Source organism: Moschus berezovskii, chromosome 12 (genome assembly GCF_049115385.1).
Source record: "Moschus berezovskii isolate FMDL1 chromosome 12, NW_MosBer_1.0, whole genome shotgun sequence".
Classification (NCBI taxonomy): domain Eukaryota; kingdom Metazoa; phylum Chordata; class Mammalia; order Artiodactyla; family Moschidae; genus Moschus; species Moschus berezovskii.
Genome location: NC_142471.1, coordinates 31,393,817 through 31,413,868, shown reverse-complemented (window position 1 = coordinate 31,413,868; position 20,052 = coordinate 31,393,817). Strand labels below are relative to the sequence as shown.

The window sequence follows — 20,052 nt, the reverse complement described above, 5'->3', positions numbered from 1 at the left end:
CTTAGCACTGCAGGGGGCACTGGTTTGATCCCTGTCAGGGAACTAAGATCCTATATACTGCACGTTTGGCAAAAAAAAAAAGTAACCTCAACTTTAAAGATTTAATTTGATGGATTCCCGTCTTCTTTCACCTTCCTAGGGCTGTGCAACTCTTACAACAACGGAAATAAAATCTGATTGGGTCTAGGCCATTTTTCTCAGCTTTGTCCCATTCAGTCATGACCTTCAGGTCATTCTACTTCCCCACCCCCCTTTCCCCAGCATCCAGCCCGGAATCCTCATGTTATAAACTTTCCTCATTTCTTTTTTTCCTGTTTAGGATCCAGATGAAGGCTCCTTTTGCAGACAAGCCCCGTGGCTTGACAGCTTGGAGCACAGGCAGCCCCTCCCCCACCTGCAGGTCTGCTTAAGCAGAGTGAGCCAGTTCCCTTAACACCTGGCACCAGCATGTGGACAAAGAACTCATGCTGTTGTGCTGAGCCTGGTGACTTAGGCTGTAAAACTGTAGTCCAAGTTGTTAAACCCAGATTCAGGTAGACAGCCAAACAGGGCCAAGGCTGCCCTGAATCTGGGTTTTGGCAGACAGAGCAGTTTCCCCATCTGTGGAGCCTTAGTGTGGCCTTTCTCTCTAGGAGGCAATGCCAGTATAATTTATTGGGCCATAATTGTTGAAAGGAACAGTCCTTCAGGCCATTCATTCAGGCCAAAAATGTTTCTTTATTGAGCATTCTCAATGTTCTCAGCCCTGTGCTATGTGGGGCGTGTGTGTGTGTGTGTGTGTGTGTGTGTTTTGAGGGGAGACTCACAAAAAAAGGCCAAGATCCAGTCCCTCTTCTGTAGTTTACCAGTCAAGCAACAACAGAAAGCAGAACATGCTAAGGCCAGGTAAGTGGTAGAAACAGTAAATGCTAAAGAGTTTAAAAGAAGAACTTCTCACAGTAGACTTGAACTTCACAAGGTTTTAAGGATGAATGGGATTTAGTTAGTGAATGGCAAGGTGAGGGCTTCTTACCTGGGAGATGAGTTCATAAAATGAGTACAAAAGGTCCTGGGACACATCCAGGGAGTGGCAAGTTGTAGGTAGAGACTTCCTAAGGTGGACGCCCCTTGGGAAGTTCTCCCGATGGAAGAGCTGAAACTGTGGGCAGATAGGAGGTAGGAGAGAACCTTAAATCACAGGCAAAGGAGTGTGAACTCCATTCTGCAAGAAAGAGGAAACGTTGAAAGTTTTCAAGGAGAGGAATAGCATGATCTGGTGTGCGTCATATGAAGGCAAAATTGAGATTTCAACTCGCACCATTGGAGGTATTTTCTCTAAGAGGAGCTTTAGCAATATGCACCACTGAAGGTAAGACTTGAATGTGTCTCATCAATATGCAGCCACTGCAGTTCATTCACATGGAAGATCACGTTTACTCCTTTGGCCCTTTACAGGCCTGATTCCATTGAAGCAATTCTTCATCAGCAGTTCACATTCTACCTAAACTTGTATTTCAAAGCTGTGTTTGGCATAAACTTAACTGGTTTGAAGGGTTATTTTGTGTGTTGGCATTTGGCCTTGCTGGGCAGTGGGAGCTTTTGAGCTGACAATTCAAACAGCTATCTTCTGATGAAAAGTGGTCACATGGATAGGGCTGTGGGTCAAATGAAGAAACATTTTTGGATTAATATGAATGGAATTTATTTTTTTGCATGACATTGATTTTAAAAATCTGATAAAAGTAAGCAGCTCCCAGGGTGGGGGAGTGAGGGCTGAAGAATAACATTTGGACTTTAGTGAGATAATTAACTCAGCACTCAGCTATATTATGTATCCTTCATTGTCCTTCACAACTTGCAGCTTGTGCCACATGTGCAAGCATTTCTCCTTGTCACTAGGGCTTGCCGGCTCTGGGCACGGAGAACGGACAGTGAGCCCCCCCCTGGAAACTCCTTTCCTTCAGGATGTGGGGTGGTGGAAATGTGGTGAAAATATGTGTTTGGTGATTCAGTGCATTTAATGCCCATTTACTGAACTATAAAAATGGCTGAGGCCCAGATAGGAGACAGGCGGAGATCATGACCTTTTGTTAAGGACCTTTCGGCAAGTTATAAACCAACTCTGGAGCATGCATATACACCTGTTTCCATCTTTGTGCCACCTACCCTGGCTCACTGAGTAAGAAGGTGGGTCCAAGAGTCATTCTCCTGGCCCTAGAAAGTGCCTGGCACAGGATGCTCAATAATAATTGCTTAAAGGAATTAAATGATCACAAAACAGAATTTCAGAAATGGAGGGAATTCAGAGATCGAGTCCAAGAACCTGGTTTCATACAGAAGTGTGTGAAGAGCTGAAATAATCTGCCTAAGATCCCATAAGGCTGACAGCCACCAACAATCAGGGCTTTTGGTTCCTTGCCAGACCTTTTTCCACTAGAAAAACAAACATTTCAGAGCTGGAAGTGGTCTTGGCACTCGTGAAATCGCTTTATGTTTTGTGTGTCTGTGTGTAAATGTGAGTATGTTCTGGGTCACAACTGATTTCTTTCAGCTTGTGGTATAAAAAAGAAAAAAAGGAAGTTGTCTTTCTAATGCTCTTATTTTATAGATGAGAAGACTGAGGTCCAGAGTCAGGACTCATTCTCTAGGAACTAAACCTGGGGTTTTCCTGAGTCAAAGTGCCAGGCTCTCCAGAGCTCAGCCAAAGTGCCTGTTGGGAGGTGAGACTATGTCACCCAATCACAGTAAAACACTCCACGAGGACCTTGAGCTTGTGTCGGTGCTTAGCACAGTCAGTACTCAGAAAGTGTCTGTTGAATGAACATAGTACTAAGGGTATTTTGAGGTAGGCTATGTAAAGAACAGCTACAACATTACAACGTCAAAATACACTTTTAGCAGAACACTTACATCTAAATGTGTTTCCAGCTATCCAGGCTGTGTACATTTAGCTCAGTATACTGCTGTTCAAAATCCTTCTGAAAGCTTTCCTTTGGCATTTCTTCCTGAGTTCTTGAAGTCCTATAAAACCAAGGTCTCATTACTTTAGAGCCACATCTTCTTTTTGACCTAAACACAACTTTTTTAGTAAAATTTCCTGTCATGTTCATCATATTTTATTTATTCAAAGATGTTTATTAAATGTCTTTTGTAGGCCAGTATTAATGACTTCAACTCTGTGTATAAGCAGAGCATATTCACTGAATGCCAGGCATTGTGTTTATAAGTACTCCTTATAAATGATTTATTTGATCTCCCTCAACAACTTTAAAGGTTCAGTATAGAAACTGAGGCTCAGAGAGGTAAAACTGATTGTCCCATGACACAAAGCTGGGAAGAGATGGATTTAAATCCAGGTCTGACTCTAGAGTTCAATGGCTTCAACATTCTGATATTTACCAAGTTAGAACATACTCTTCAGCATAATTTTTAAGGGCTCTGTAGCATTCCGTTGTACCCATGGACTGATGTACCAAAACAGACTTCTTCTGTAGAACATTTCTATTGCTTCCATTAATAATATTTTAAAAAAATTCTGTGATGAATATCCTTGGATATAGATCTTAACACCTGTCCCTTGATCTTTTCTTCAGAAGAAAATTCTAGATACATGCCGGGTGGGCTTCTGTCTATGGGGTCACACAGAGTCGGACACGACTGAAGTGACTTAGCAGCAGCAGCAGCAGCAGTATATGAGGTCATTGCTTCCCAGTAGTTATATTATTTTAATTACTGTCAATTTGGGATATATAAAAAGATAGCTTCATATGTTTATTAGTGAGGAAAACATTTCTTTTTTTCATTTGTATTCTACTTTTGTGAATTGCCTTTTGTTGCATTTTTTAAAATTGAGATATGTCTTTTCCCTTCTGCTTGGCAAGTTTTTTTCTTTTTTTAATAATTTTATTTATTTATTTTATTTTTGGTTGTACTAAGTTTTTGTTGTTACACCCAGCCTTTCTGCAGTTGTGGAATGTAGGCTTATCATTGTGGTGACTTCTCCTATAGAGCACGGGCTTCAGCAGTTGTGGCACATGGGCTTGGTGGCCTCACGGCCTATGGGATCTTCCTGGACCAGGGATCAAACCTGTGTCTCTTGCTTTGGTAGGTGGATTCTTTACCACTGAGCCACCAGCGAAGCCCTGCAAGAGTTTTTAAAATTAAGGGCATATAGCCTTTGTCTGGAGAAGGCAATGGCAAGCCACTCCAGTACTATTGCCTAGAAAATCCCATGGATGGAGGAGCCTGGTAGGCTGAAGTCCATGGGATTGCTATGAGTTGGACATGACTGAGCGACTTCACTTTCACTTTTCACTTTCACACATTGGAGAAGGAAATGGCAACCCACTCCAGTGTTCTTGCCTGGAGAATCCCAGGGACGGGGGAGCCTGGTGGGCTGCCATCTATGGGGTCGCACAGAGTCGGACATGACTGAAGTGACTTAGCAGCAGTAGCAGCCTTTGTCCACATTTCATACTGCCAACATTTTATCCTTGTTTGTGGCTTAGCTTTTCATTCTTTTAAATTAAATCTGTTTCAAAGTTTTATGCAGGCAAATCTATGTACCTTTTATGATTTTGCTTTGAAAAACATTTATGACTCAAAATTATATAAGCACTTTCTATATTTTCTAGTTATTTTCTTTAAGGTATTCAAAAAAATAACTCATATTTGAAAATTTATATTGATAATTGATATGCAGTGGAAACTCTAGCTTAATTTTTCCAAAGAGAAACCAACTATCCCAGAACTCTTTGTTTGAATATTTTCCCCCTCTGATTTTTAAATTGATATATCTCATTGTATTAAAGTATACAGCATAATGATTCAGATTTGTAAATACTGCAAAATGATCACCACAATGAGTCTAGTTACCATCCATCACTATAGGTAAAGATTTTTTTTCTTCTGAAGAGAACTTTTAAGATTTACTCTCTTAGTAACTTTCAAGTATGTAATACAGAACTATCAACTGTAGTCAACATGCTGTACATTACAATCCCATGACTTACTTATTTTATAACTTGAAGTTTATAAAGGTCCATCTAGTCAAAGCTATGGTTTTTCCAGTAGTCACGTTTGGATGTGAGAGCTGGACTATAAAGAAAGCTGAGTGTCAAAGAATTGATGCTTGTGAACTGTGGTGTTGGAGAAGACTCTTGAGAATCCCTTGGACTGCAAGGAGATCCAACCAGTCCATCCTAAGGGAAATCAGTCCTGAATGTTCATTGGAAGGACTGGTGCTGAAGCTGAAACTCCAATACTTTGGCTACCTGATGCAAAGAACTAACTCATTTGAAAAGACCCTGACGCTGGGAAAGATTGAAGGCAGGAGGAGAAGGGGACAACAGAGGATGAGATGGCTGGATGGCATTACTGACTCAATGGACATGAGCTTGAGTAAGCTCCGGGAGTTGGTGACGGACAGGGAAGCCTGGCATGTTGCAGTCCATGGGGTCACAAAGAGTCAGGATGTGACTGAGCGACTGATGACTGATGATACCTTTTAACCTTCTTAACCAATTTTACCCACTGCCACTCTACCTCTGATTTAAATGCTATTTTTATCATATACTGAACACATGTATATACTAATACTTACATCTGTTTCATGGCTTTAAATTTTATTTTACTGATCTGTCTATTCTATGCCAAATCTTGCTTCATAACAAACTTAAGAATTAAAAAAGTAAAATACTAGTTTAAGGTGTACAACTTGTTGATAGGATATTCATATATGGTGGAAAATTACCACAATCAAGGTAACTGACATAGTCATCACTTCACATAGTTACTTTTTTCTTTTCTCTTCTCTTTCTTTTCATTTTTGTGGTAAGAAAACCTAAGATCTACCCTCTTAGCAATTTCAAATGTAAAATACAGTACAGTTAACTACAGCCACATTGTCATTCATGTATTTATCTTTTTTAATGTATCCTGGTAAAGTTTTGTTCTTTCTTTCAGGTAGATATTCATACATTTTAAGTTTTTTTAAAGTTTATTCCCAGTGACATATATATATATATATATACATGTACATATATGCAAATCTATATGCACACATATATACAGGGATACCTTGGAGATACTATGCATCCAGTTCCAGACCACTGTAATAAAGTCAAAGTCACAATAAGTGAGCCACATGAATTTTTTTGGTTTTCTGGTACATATAAAAGTTATGTTTACATACTATAGCCTATTAAATATATAATAGTATCATGTAAGAAAATGTACATATCTTTATTAAAAATATTGTTAAAAAGTGCTATCATCTGATCCTTGAGTGAGTAGTAACCTTTTCGCTGGTGGAGGGTCCTGCCTGGATGCTGATAGCTGCTGACTGATCAGGGTGGTGGTTATTAAAGGCTGGCATGGCTGTGGTAATTTCTTAAAATAAAGCAATAGCAAAATTTGTCACATCAATGGACTCTTCCTTTCATAAATAATTTTCAATAGCATCTGATGCCATTTGGTAGCATTTTACCCACAGTAGAACTTCAAAATTGAAGTCAGTCTTCTCAAGCCCTGCTGTTGTTTTATCAAGTTTATGTAATAGTCTAAATCCTTTGTTATCATTTCAAGTTTTATCCATTAAGGTTTTATCATGAGGTTACAGCAATTCAGTCACATCTTTAGGCTCTACTTCTGATTCTAGTTCTCTTGCTATTTTCATCTGCAGTTACTTCCTTTATTGAAATCTTGAATCCCTCAAAGTCATGCATGAGGGTACGAACCAAATCCTTTGAACTCCTGTTAACATTGATATTTTGACTTCTTCCCATGAATCACAATGCTTTTAATGGAATCTGAAATGATGAATCCTTTCCAGAAGATTTTCAGTTGACTTTGCCCACATCCATCAGAGGAATCATTATCTATTGCAGCTATAGCCTTACAAAATGTATTTCTTAAATAATAAGACTTGAAAGTCAATTACTCGTTGATCCAAGGACTGCAGAATGGATGTTGTGTTAGCAGTCACAAAAACAACACTAATCTCTTTGTACATCTCCATCAGAGCTCTTGGGTGACCAGGTGCATTGTCAGTGAGCAATAGTATTTTGAAAGGAATCATTTTTTCTGAGTAGTAGATCTCAAGAGTAGACTTAAAATATTCAGTAAACCATGTTGTAAACAGCTGTGCTATCATTCAGGCTTTGTTTTCCACTTATAGAGCACAGGTAGAGTAGGCTCAGCATCATTCCTCAAGGTCTCTAGGACTTTAAGAATGGTAAATGAGAACTGGCTTCAACTGAATGACACCAGCTGCACTAGCTCCTAACGAAAGCCTATCCTTTGAAGATTTGAAGCCAAGCATTGATTTCTCCTCTCTAGCTATGAAAGTCCTAGGTAGCATCTTCTTCCAATAGAAGGCTGTTTCATATATATTGAAAATCTGTGGTTTAGTTTAGCCACCTTCATGAATTATCTTAGCTATATCTGCTGGCTAACTTGCTGCAGCTTCTACATCAGGACTTTCTGCTTCACTTTGAATTAATGCTTTATGTTACGGAGATGGCCTCTTTCCTCAAACCTCAAGAACCAACCTCTCCTAGTTTCAAACTTCTCTTCTGCAGCTTCCTCATCTCTCTCAGCCTGCACAGAATTGAAGAGAGCTAGTCTTGCTCTGGATTAGGCTTCAGTTTAAGAGAATGTTGTGGCTGGTTTGATTTTCTATCCAGACCACTAACACATTCTCTGTATCAGCAATAGGCTGTTTTCTTTCTTATCATTTGCTTTCTCCGGAGTAGCACTTTTAATTTCCTTCAGGAATTTTTCCTTTGCATTCATAACTTGGCTAACTGTTTGGCTCAAGAGGCTTAGCTTTCAAGCTGTCTCAGCTCTTGACATGCCATCCTTACTAAGCTTAATCCTTTGATTTAAAGTGAGAGACGTGACTCTTCCCTTCATTTGAACAGTTAAGAGGCAATTTTAGGGTTAGTAATTGGCCAAATTTCAATACTGCTGTGTCTCAGAGAAGTCCAAGAGGAGGGAGAGAGATGGGGGAATGGCCAATTGGTGGAGCAGTCAGAACACATATAACATTTATCAATGAAGTTCAGCATCTTACATGGGTGTGTTTGTAGCATTCCCCAAACAATTACAACAGTAACATTCAAGATCACTGATCACAGATCACAACAAGCTTAATAATAAGGAAAAAGTTTGAGATATTGCAAGAATCACCAAAATGTGATGGAATAAAGTAAACTGCAATAAAACAAGGAATACATTTTTATGTATTTATGTAAATTATACTTATGTATCTATGTAAGTTTTAATATTTATTTGTATACATTTTATGTATTTATATAAAATTTCTATAACTGCTACTTGAATGGGATATTTATCTTCTTATTTTATTTTCAAATAGATTATTGACAGTGAATATTAATTTAGTCTTTCAGCAAATACTGTGTGCTAGGCACAGTGCTAAACACCAAGACTATACTAGCACAAGATAGACGTGGTCTGTGTACAGTATTTATAAATTGTGAAGTATTGATCACCCTTGCATTTCTGGGTGATAATGGTGGTTTGTTGGAATGGGATGTTATGGAATGCTTGGTGATGGAATGTTATTTTAATATATTGTACTAACGGATTAGATTTGGCACAAGTATTCCATTTTGAGTGTATGTTTATAAATTCCATGTAAGTAGCTTAAGTCAGACTAGTCTGATCTGGCCTGTGTGTGTGTGTATTCTAGCTTTGTAAAATAAATTGAGAATCTTGCTTTATTTCTATAGTTTATATAGCACTGGAATGAAGTATTTCATTCTTATTCCTTGACAATCACATTAAATCATAAAGTTCAAAATAGAAGATTAGAACTGAGATAAGGCACTTGGTTTCTTGAGTCTCAGACATGTGAAAGAATTTATAAAATTGGGCGAGAAAACAGATTTATACAACAATAATCCAGATGACAAGAAATGTATTTCTTGTTTTGGTTTGGTCCCCAAGTGGGATAACAGTGGTCTTAAATGTTTACTTCCTGAAAGAGCTAATTTTTTCATCCAGGGAAGACACCAAATATGCCCTCATCCTAGAGCTGTTCGTACTCTCTGCCATTAAAGACTTGACTGATGCTTTGGGGCATGAGTGATCGATTTGCTATGTATGAGGTGAATAGAAAATTCCGGTGATGATAACCTAGGGTCAAAAAGCAGCATGATCGTTGTTCCTTTCTCAAAGAATCTCTCAACATCATACACAAATTAGAGTCACACTTCTTGTCTTCATTCTCTGAGTCCTTCTGAATTCGTACAACTATAGTTAAATCTATCCGACCAGTTCCATGCCGGCTGCAGAATCCAATACACAACCAGGCACTGAGCCCCAAACCCTGATTCTGAGATATAATATCAGCTTAGTTCGGTCGCAGAGTCATGTCCGACTCTGCGACCCCATGGACTGCAGCACACCAGGATTCCCTGTCCATCACCAACACCCGGAGTTTACTCAAACTCAAGTCCATCACTGAGAAGGCGATGGCACCCCACTCCAGTACTCTTGCCTGGAAAATCCAATGGGCGGAGAAGCCTATGGGGTCGCAAAAAGTCGGATATGACTGAGTAACTTCACTTTCACTTTTCACTTTCATGCATTGGAGAAGGAAATGGAAACCTACTCCAGTGTTCTTGCCTGGAGAATTCCAGGGACAGGGGAGTCTGGTGGGCTGCCATCAATGGGGTCGCACAGAGTCAGACACGACTGAAGCAACTTAGCAGCAGTAGCATGTCCATGGAGTCAGTGATGCCATCCAACCATCTCATCCTCTGTCGTCCCCTTCTCCTCCCACCTTCAATCTTTCCCAGAATCAGTGTCTTTTCAAATGAGTCAGTTCTTCGGATCAGGTGGCCAAAGTATTGGAGTTTTAGCTTTAGCATCAGTCCTTCCAATGAATATTCAGCACTGACTTCCTTTAGGATGGACTGGTTGGATCTCCTTGCAGTCCAAGGGACTCTCAAGAATCTTTTCCAACACCACAGTTCAAAAGCATCAATTCTTCAGCGCTCAGCTTTCTCACATCCATACATGACTACTGGGAAAACCATAGCTTTGACTAGATGGACCTTTGTTGACAAAGTAATATCTCTGCTTTTTAATATGCTATCTACGTTGGTCATAACTTTTCTTCCAAGGAGCAAGTGTCTTTTAATTTCATGGCTGCAGCCACCATCTGCAGTGATTTTAGAGCCACCCAAAATAAAGTCTCTCACTGCTTCCCCATCCATTTGCCATGAAGTGATGGAACCGGATGCCATGATCTTATTTTTCTGAATGTTGAGTTTTAAGCCAACTTTTTCACTGTCCTCTTTCACTTTCATCAAGAGGCTCTTTAGTTCTTCTTTGCTTTCTGCCATAAGGGTGGTATCATCTGCATATCCGAGGTAACTGATATTTCTCCTGGCAATCTTGATTCCAGCTTGTGCTTCATCCAGCCCAGCATTTCTCATGATGTATTCTGCATGTAAGTTAAATAAGCAGGGTGACAATATACAGCCTTGACGGACTCCTTTCCCGATTTGGAACCAGTCTGTTGTTCCATGTCCAGTGTTAACTGTTGCTTCTTGACCTGTATACAGATTTCTCAGGAGGAAGGTCAGGTGGTCTGGTATTTCCATCTCTTGAAGGATTTTCCAGTTTGTTGTGATCCACACAGTCAAAGGCTTTGGCATAGTCAATAAAGCAGAAGTAGATGTTTTTCTGGTTTTTCTGGATCTTGCTTTTTCGATGATCCAGCGGATGTTGGCAATTTGATCTCTGGTTCCTCTGCCTTTTCTAAATCCAGCTTTATAATATAATCCCGCTCATAATATTTTTCTTTATATCCCTGAATGTGTTTTCCAGTTTTTAAATTTAAGCACCTTCTTACCTTCCCCAAGAACCTTTTCAGCACGTAGGGTCCCGAAATCCCCTTTTAATAGCTACTGTATTCATTTTCTATTGTCATGTAACAAACTGCCACAAACTTAAAATGACCTCCATTTATTATCTTACTGTTCTGTAGTCAGAAGTCTGGTGGCCTTGGCAAGGTACTTGCCTCCAGATCTCAAAATGTCAAAATGAAGGTGTTAGTAGGGCTTTGGTCCTTTCTGGAGACACTGGGTAAGAATCCACTGACATGTTCACTTTGGTTGCTAGTGAAATATGGTTTCGTGTAGTTGTAGGACTGAGGTCTAGTTTACTGTCTGGCTGATAGCCTGGAGCCCCTCTCAGCTCCTTAAGCTTTCTGGTATTTCTTGTCACATTGCTTCTACATCTTCAAAGCCAGCAATGATGCACTGAGTCTCCACGCTTCAAATCTGTCTGACTTCTCTTTCTGTTCTCTGCTTGTAAAGGCTCATGTGATTAGACTGGGCTCACCCAGATCAAAGAGAATAATCTCTTTATTTTAAAGTTTGTAACTTTAGTCACATCTGCAATGCCCTTTTACCATTTTATATATACTAATATGTTCTAGGGATTAGGGCGTAGGCATCTTTGTGGGATTATTATGTTTATCAAAGTTTTCATCTCTTTATTTTCTATATAGGATATTTTGGAATCATCATGTCCCTTGAAGAAGTAGAAGACAATTCCACCCTTTTGGAAAAAATAAAACTACTGCCCACATCATGCCCCAAACTCACATAGACATCATGTTTTCAGCTTATTATCATAAAGTTGTTTGATTCTGGCATCAGGCTGATTTGCTGGATTTAATATTTGAGATCACCAAATATTGACACACCATTAGGTGGCACTTGATTAGAAAGCTCGCTGCTGTCTAAATTTTTCCAAGACCGTGATCTACAAGATGCTGAGGAAACTCTGATGTAGATGGTGGGCAGAGTTGGGGATGGCATTCTTAGTGACTACAGGAAAATCCTTAAAGGCACAAACTATCCAAGATGTGAATGTAATTTGTATATGCAAGCTGATTTTAGACAATTTAATTATTGCTTAGCAAATGTAAATGGATTATTTAAAATCTTTCACACATGATATTTTTTAAAAATCCTGCAGTCAAAAAATTCCCTCTAATATATTTTTATTACCTATAGCATTTGTCTATGTTAACAATTGAGTAAATATTCATGGAAAACTTAATATGCAGGGTAGTCATATAATGAGCACCACTATGCTCTCCTATCTACCTTTGGCCCATATTTTACACCAAGCTGTGTTTCTCTGAAATAGCACTGTCCAACAGAAATAGAATGCCAGCCATATATGTAATTTTTCACAGCTTTTTTGAGACATAATTTACATACCATAAAGTTCACATGTTAAAGCATATGATTCAATGTTTTTCAGCATATTTATAGAGTTGTGCAATCATCACATAATCTAATTTTAGAACTTTTCATCATCCCCAACAGAAAAGTTGTACCCATAAGCAGTCACTTCCCATTCTCCCCTACACAGAGGCCTAGTCCACTGTTAATCTACTTTCAGTCTCCAGAGAATTTCCTATTCTTGACTTTCCATACAGATGGGATCGTATCATATGTGGTGTTCTGTGACGGCTCTTGCACTTAGTATAATATTTTTTAAGGTTCATTAATATTGTAGCTTCCATCAGTACTTGCTCCCTTTTTATGGCTGAATAATATTCCAGTGTATGGTTATAGCATATTTGTTTATTCATTGATCAGCAGATGGACATCTGAGTTGCTTCTGATTTGGGGCTATTTTGAATATGCTTCTATGGAGCATTCTTTATGTAGAATGTGGATATGTAGAAGTGCAACTGCTGACTAGAGATAACTCCATGTTTAGTTTTTTGAGGAACTGCCCAACTGTATCAAAAATGGCTGTACCATTTTATATTATCAACACATATGCAATTTAGAAAAGTTTTATTGAGGTATAATTGATGTACAATGAAATGTACTAATATGAAGTATATAATTCAGTAAGTTTTAACAAATGTATACATCTGTAAAGTCATAACCACAACCAAGATAATGATCATAAGCATCACTCCAAAATTTGCCTCATGCCTCTTTGAAATGCATTTTCCCCAGCCTTCCACACTCTATAACCCTGTTATTCCTAAGCAAACACTGATCTGCTTTCTGTCACTATGGTTTAGCTTGCACTTTCTAGAATTTTACATAAATGGAATCACCTTTTGACAGGCTTTTTGCAGCATAAGTATTTCAAGCTTCATGTGCTAAACAGATCAATGATTCATTCCTTTTTATTGATGAATAGCATATATATATATTTATATATATTAATTTGTCTATTCACTCATTACTGATGGATATTTGGGTTATTTCCAGTTCTTGCTGTTGTTCAGTTCCTAAATCACGTCCAACTCTTTGCAACCCCATGGACTGCAGCATGCTAGGCTTCGCTGTTCTTTGCTATTTCCCAGAATTTGCTCAAACTTATGTCCATGGAGTTGATGATGCTATCTAACCATCTCTTCCTTTGTCGTGCCCTTCTCCTCAGGGCTATTTCAAATAAAACTGCTATGAACATTCATGTATAAGACTTTGTATGAACACATGTTGTATTTTAGGGGGGAAATACCTAAACATAATATTTGGATTATGTGGTAGGTACATATCTAACACAAGAAACTTCCAAACTTCTTTCCAAAATGGTTTGATTTTATATGATTCAATGTGACTTTCTTTGAGCTTACCCTACTTAAGATGGCTGATTTAAAATCCTTGTCAAGTTTAACGTCTGGGCTTCTTCAGGGACAGTTTTATATTGACTGCTTTTTCTTCCATGTATGGGCCATACTTCCTTGTTTCTTGCATCCCTTGGGGTACAAGAAATGGGACTCAGGCAAGTTAAAATGCCACAAAGCTCACTGGTCTTATCAGGATGCTACGTTTTTCTTGAAATAAATTCTTCCCAAGCTGCTTCAAGCTTTTGATTACCGTCCAGAGTTCTGAAAAAGTTGATTCTGACAGTTTTTGCCAGTTTATAGTTGTACTTTTAGAGGGGAAAGCTTTAGGTGTTTCTTACTCTGTTATTTTCACTGATGTCACTCCTCTAAATTTTAAAGATCTGGTTTACTTTATACTTGCAACCCGACTCTTCTAATCAGCCACATTTCAAATACACAGTAGCTACATATGGCTAATAGCCACCATGTTGGACAGTGTAGGTTTATAAGAAAATTTCTCAGCAGAGTTATTTAAAGGAATATAAGTGAAAAATAAGGTCTTTAATTGCTTTTTTATACTTTGCCATAAAACAGTTTTCATGGCAAGATAGGGACCCTATGAACCACAGGTTGCAAATAATAATAGCTACCACTACTTAAGTACTTTACTTAGTGCCACATAACACTTTAAGATGTACATGTATTAACACTTTTATTCTTTATAACAACCTAACGGAGTAGATATTATTGTGCTTTAAGAATGCAGAAAGCAAAACATCAAGAAGTTAAACAACTTACCCAAAGTCTCACAGTTAAAAGGTGGTAGAGCCCAGGTGCAAACCTTGAAAGTCAGGTTTTAAGTTCATGCTGTTAGCCACCACTCCATGCTACTTAGCAGACCTTAAAGGAGGAATTCAGGGAAAAATTATTTTGGCCAAAAGAGGATAGAGTGGGGATGAAATAGTACTATGTAGAATATTTAAAAATTAAGAAAGTCTAATAGACACTTATAAGAAAACATATTCATTGAGGGCTATAATATACCTGTACCTAACTTATTACTTTGTTGGCAAAGTAATGTCTCTGCTTTTTAATATACTATCTAGGTTGGTCATAACTTTCCTTCCAAGGAGTAAGCGTCTTTCAATTTCATGGCTGCAGTCAGCATCTGCAGTGATTTTGGAGCCCAAAAAAATAAAATCTGACACTGTTTCCACTGTTTTCCCATCTATTTGCCACGAAGTGATGGGACCAGATGCCATGATCTTTGTTTTCTGAATGTTGAGCTTCAAGCCAACCTTTTCACTCTCCTCTTTCACTTTCCTCAAGAGGCTTCTGAGTTCCTCTTCACTTTCTGCCATAAGGGTGGTGTCATCTGCATATCTAAGGTTATTGATATTTCTCCCAGCAATCTTGATTCCAGCTTGTGCTTCTTCCAGCCCAGCATTCCTCACGATGTACTCTGGAAAAGACTCTGATGCTGGGAAGGATCGGGGGCAGGAGAAGAAGGGGACGACAGAGAATGAGATGGCTGGATGGCATCACCAACTCGATGGACATGAGTTTGAGTGAACTCTGGGAGTTGGTGATGGACAGGGAGGCCTGGCGTGCCGTGATTCATGGGGTCGCTAAGAGTCGGACACGACTGAGCAACTGAATTGAACTGAACTGAACCTATTACTTGATATTTAGTAGGCACTCAGATACTAGATACTTTTTACATCAATTTAAAAAAGTATGAATACTTTGTGAATATTTGTTGAATAAATGAGTCGTTGTTGCATATACATATATTGTACTAGGTTTTCACAAATGGCTCACTCCAAGTCATTTTTAAAGGAGAGTTGTGGAATCATTCCCCCGCCCCTCCACTAGCTAGTTAGTGCAGAGATTAGACTAGAGATCAGTCCTCAAATTCCAGATCTTCTACACTCTAGCTTTTTCTGAGTTAAAAAAGGATCAGTTACAAAGGATAAAAGCTTATTCCATATCACACGATCAGGTTTCATTTATGTGCATATAGATTTTGTGACTGGGGAGGGGGAGAGAAAGGTGTTTCAACTGTGGCAATCTGGATACTCTTTTCACTTGCCTACTTAGTAGACTGTTTCGAAGAATGGAGCTGAAAAGAAAGGCAGGGAGAGTTCAATTATGGAAAATGTGAGCAGAAGTATAACCAGATAGTAACAATTATTTTAATAGTTGTTCTAGTAGCTGATATTCTTGGTGACCCTGCCATCTCTAAGCTCTAACTCACTGTAGAGATCTGGAGAACTGAGAAAGGCCTTCCTTGAGCAAACATTTATTGAGCATGTACTATGTGGCAGTGGATAGTTCTGCCTTAGAAAAAGACATATACACCAATAAAAATCATATGATACATTGTGATTGTATAAACTACAATACAGAAATATGCAATGTACTTTGAGAGAAAAAAAGGATGGAGCAGGAACTAATTACCTGGGAGGTTTACAGAGAACTTTTTAAAGGACACACCTATTCCAGCAGTGGAATGGCTGAATGGAAGAACAGGTGTGTTTAACTTTATAAGAAACTTCCATGCCTTTTCCCAAACTGGCTGCTCCTGCATTCTCACTGGCAGTCCTGCTTCACATACTCTCCAACATTTGGTGTTGTCATTTAAACTTTTGACTTCTGAGATTGGATTCTTACACGTAAGTAGTTGTAATGGGAAAACAGCAATCTGCATAGAGGCAAGAGTGTAGTTATAAGGTATATTTGGGCTCAGGTGAAGGGTTATAAAGAGGGATGTAGTAGGAAGGCTGTTAAAGTGATTAAGAGGTGGATGGTCAATGACCAGACCACAGAGTGTGACTGTTTCTTCTTAGGAAGGCAACCCCTGGAGGGAAGACTGGCTAACGACCAATAAAGGGGAAGAAATAGAGTTGGGCAAATTAGTTAGATATGATGAGAGCAGGAGGAAGTGAGGAAGAGATTTAGGAGAGGTAGAACTGACAGAACTTGGTGATCAATTAGATAAATGGGCAAGGGAGGGAAAAACTGGGAATTACTTCTATTAATGGAGATAGAAAAAGTAGAAATAGACTGGGCTGGGGAGTTCAAGAGAAGGTGAGTTCTGTTTTGATCATCAACTTGCCTGCAAGGGGCTGACCTACACAGGTTTTGAGCCTAAAGCTGGGAAGGCGATCAGGGTTAGAAACAGAGATTGAGAATAATTAAACGATAGGTGAATTCGTGGCAGTCAAACTGAACACCTAGGACGAGCTTATAGTGACAAAAGGCTTGAGGGGGTGGAGGCACCTTGACAAAAGAAAAGGACAGAGGTGTTCTGAAAGCACGCTAAGAAGAGGAGGTAAAGGAGGCAAGATAATGAGGAAAAAGTGGCTGGGTGACAGTTGAGGGAATAAGTCTAGAGAGCATGGTCCTCCAAGTCAGATGCTAAGATGAGGTGGGATGAGGACTGAAAACTGGCTATTAGGTCTTACTATTAGGAATTTTCTGGTTGTCAGGAGAAGGGATGCTACAGAGAAGGTAAGGGCAGATTGCAGTGAGTTTAGGAGTCTGGGTGGGAAGAGGTCTGGTTGGTGTTTACAGAGGTGCTTTGTGAATATTCCAGTTGCTAGGTGGGTTAGGGAATGAGAAGAGGGTGTTCCATACTCAGAAGAGGGGCTTGGAGGTTGCAAATAGCCCCAAGAAACCTTGCAGCCACCCAAGGATTGGCTAATTTTGTCAGAGAATTCATATGAAAACTACATTTTGAAGTATATAATATGTGGTTTTGCATCATGTGCTGTTTTACCTTCTTCATGAAATGTTGCTATCAATCATATTTAATAGGCAAGGTAGGAACAATCCAAGAGCCCATCAACAGATGATTGTCACCTGTGTATACCATACATAATGGAATATTATTACTCATCTATAAAAGAATGAAATATCGCCATTGTATCAAGATGGATGAACCTAAAGAATATTATACTTAGTGAAATAAGTGACACAGAAAAAAAATGAATATTACACGATACCACTTATATGTGAATCCAAAAAATAACAATAATACAAAAGGATCTATATTCCAAACAGAGACAGACTCACATTATAGAAAGCTAATTTACAGTTACCAAAGATGAAAGGTAAGGGGAGAGAAAATTAAGAATATGGGATTAACAGATACAAATAGATAGACAGCAAAGATTTACTGTATAGCACTAGGAATTATATTTCTATTTGATGTCTTGTAATAATCTATAATGGAAAACAATCTGAAAAAATATATAACTGACTCACTTTGCCGTGTGCGTGAAACTAATACAATATTGTAAATCAGCTATACTTATTTAATTGATTTTCCTACTTAAGTACTTTGTATTTTTTTGAACATTAGGACAAATTTCGACCATAAGGAGATACTGAAAAGTATTATACAGCAAACATCCATTTCCTTCTATATTCTACAACTAATATTTTGCTGCATTTGACTCATCACTTGTTTACCCATTTAACCATCCCTCTTTCCGTTCATCTTATACTTGATGCACTTCACTGTGAGTCAAAGACATTAACACACTTCATATCTATCAGTATGCACATCATTAACTAGAGTTCAACATTAGCTTAGTTTGTGTGTATGTGAGAGTTTCAAAAACCATGCAGCTTACGTGGGACATTCCCTGAGTTTCGACAAATGAATATACCTGTGTAACCCCTATCATAACATCATTGTCAGCTTAGAAAGTCCCCTCATTTCCCTTCCCAGTTTCCAGTTCTCCCCTCCCCCACAAAGCAGCTCTTGTTCTGAACTTTCTCACTGTAGGTTGGTTTTACCTGTACTAGAACTTCATATAGAGGGAATCTTACACTATGCTCTTTTTGTATCTGGTTTCTTTCACCCAGTAAAGTGTTTTTGAGATGGATTCACATCGTTTCATCAGTAATTTCCTTCTTTTGCTGAGTATTATTCCACTGTGTGACTATACCACCAGTTTTATCTCTTCTCTTGCTGTTGGACAACTAACCCAGTTTCCAGCTTTTGGCAACAATGAATAAAAATGCTATAAATATTCTAATACAAGTCTTTATGTAGACATATGCTTTCACTTCTCTTATGTAAATACCAGGAGTAGAATGGCTGTATCAAAGAATAGGTGCATTTAACTTTTAAGTTTCTTAAAACTTACACGTGTTTCCCAAAGTGGTTGTTTCATTGTACACTCTCACTGGCAATGTTGTTTCACATCCTCTCCAACATTTAGTGCTGTCATTTAGTCATTTAATGCAGTAGTTATCTTATTGAGGTTTTAATGTTAATTTGTCTCATGACTAATGATGTTGAATACTCTTCAGTTCAGTTCAGTCGCTAGTCGTGTCCGACTCTCCGCGACCCCATGAATCACAGCACGCCAGGCCTCCCTGTCCATCACCAACTCCCGGAGTTCACTCAAACTCATGTCCATTGAGTCGGTGATGCCATCCAGCCATCTCATTCTCTGTCGTCCCCATCTCCTCCCGCCCCCAATCCTTCCCAGCATCAGAGTCTTTTCCAGTGAGTCAACTCTTCACAGGAGGTGGCCAAAGTATTGCAGTTTCAGCTTTAGCATCAGTCCTTCAAATGAACACCCAGGATCGATCTCCTCTAGAATGGACTGGTTGTATCTCCTTGCAGTCCAAGGGACTCTCAAGAGTCTTCTCCAGCACCACAGTTCAAAAGCATCAATTCTTCAGCGCTCAGCTTTCTTCACAGTCCAACTCTCACATCCATACATGACCACGGGAAAAACCATAGCCTTGACTAGACCGACCTTGGTTGGCAAAGTAATGTCTCTGCTTTTTAAAACACTATCTAGGTTGGTCATAACTTTCCTTCCAAGGAGTAAGCGTCTTTTAATTTCATGGCTGCAATCAGCATCCACAGTGATTTTGGAGCCCCAAAAAATAAAGTCTGACACTGTTTTCCCATCTATTTGCCATGAAGTGATGGGACCAGATGCCATGATCTTTGTTTTCTGAATGTTGAGCTTCAAAGCAACCTTTTCACTCTCCTCTTTCACTTTCCTCAAGAGGCTTTTTAGTTCCTCTATGGGCAGAAAGCAAGAGACTTCTAGAAAAACATCTATTTCTGCTTCATTGACTATGCCAAAGCCTTTGACTGTGTGGATCACAATAAACTGTGGAAAATTCTGAAGGAAGTGGGAATACCAGACCACCTGACCTGCCTCTTGAGGAAGCTGTATGCAGGTCAGGAAGCAACAGTCAGAACTGTACATGGAACAACAGACTGGTTCTAAATAGGAAAAGGAGTACGTCAAGGTTGTATATTGTCACCCTGCTTATTTAACTTATATGCAGAGTACATCATGAGGAACGCTGGGCTGGAAGAAGCACAAGCTGGAATCAAGACTGTCGGGGGAGAAATATCAATAACCTCAGATATGCAGATGACACCACCCTTATGGCAGAAAGTGAATACT

The 20,052-nt window shown here is 39.0% G+C and overlaps 1 long non-coding RNA gene across 2 annotated transcripts; it reads right to left on the bottom strand.

The window, feature by feature from the left end:
• Positions 1 to 1,052: 1,052 nt before the first annotated feature.
• LOC148775962 (uncharacterized) lies at positions 1,053 to 19,075 on the bottom strand. 2 transcript variants are annotated; one of them, XR_016038826.1, is made up of 4 exons: positions 18,763 to 19,075; positions 14,402 to 14,503; positions 2,890 to 3,000; positions 1,053 to 1,138 (listed from the first exon to the last, which is right to left on the bottom strand). It is a non-coding gene; the product is annotated as an uncharacterized LOC148775962 (long non-coding RNA). The 2 variants fall into 2 exon arrangements; XR_016038825.1 differs by lacking the exon at positions 18,763 to 19,075 and having other exon boundaries at positions 14,402 to 17,597.
• Between the last annotated feature and the right edge of the window lie 977 nt (positions 19,076 to 20,052).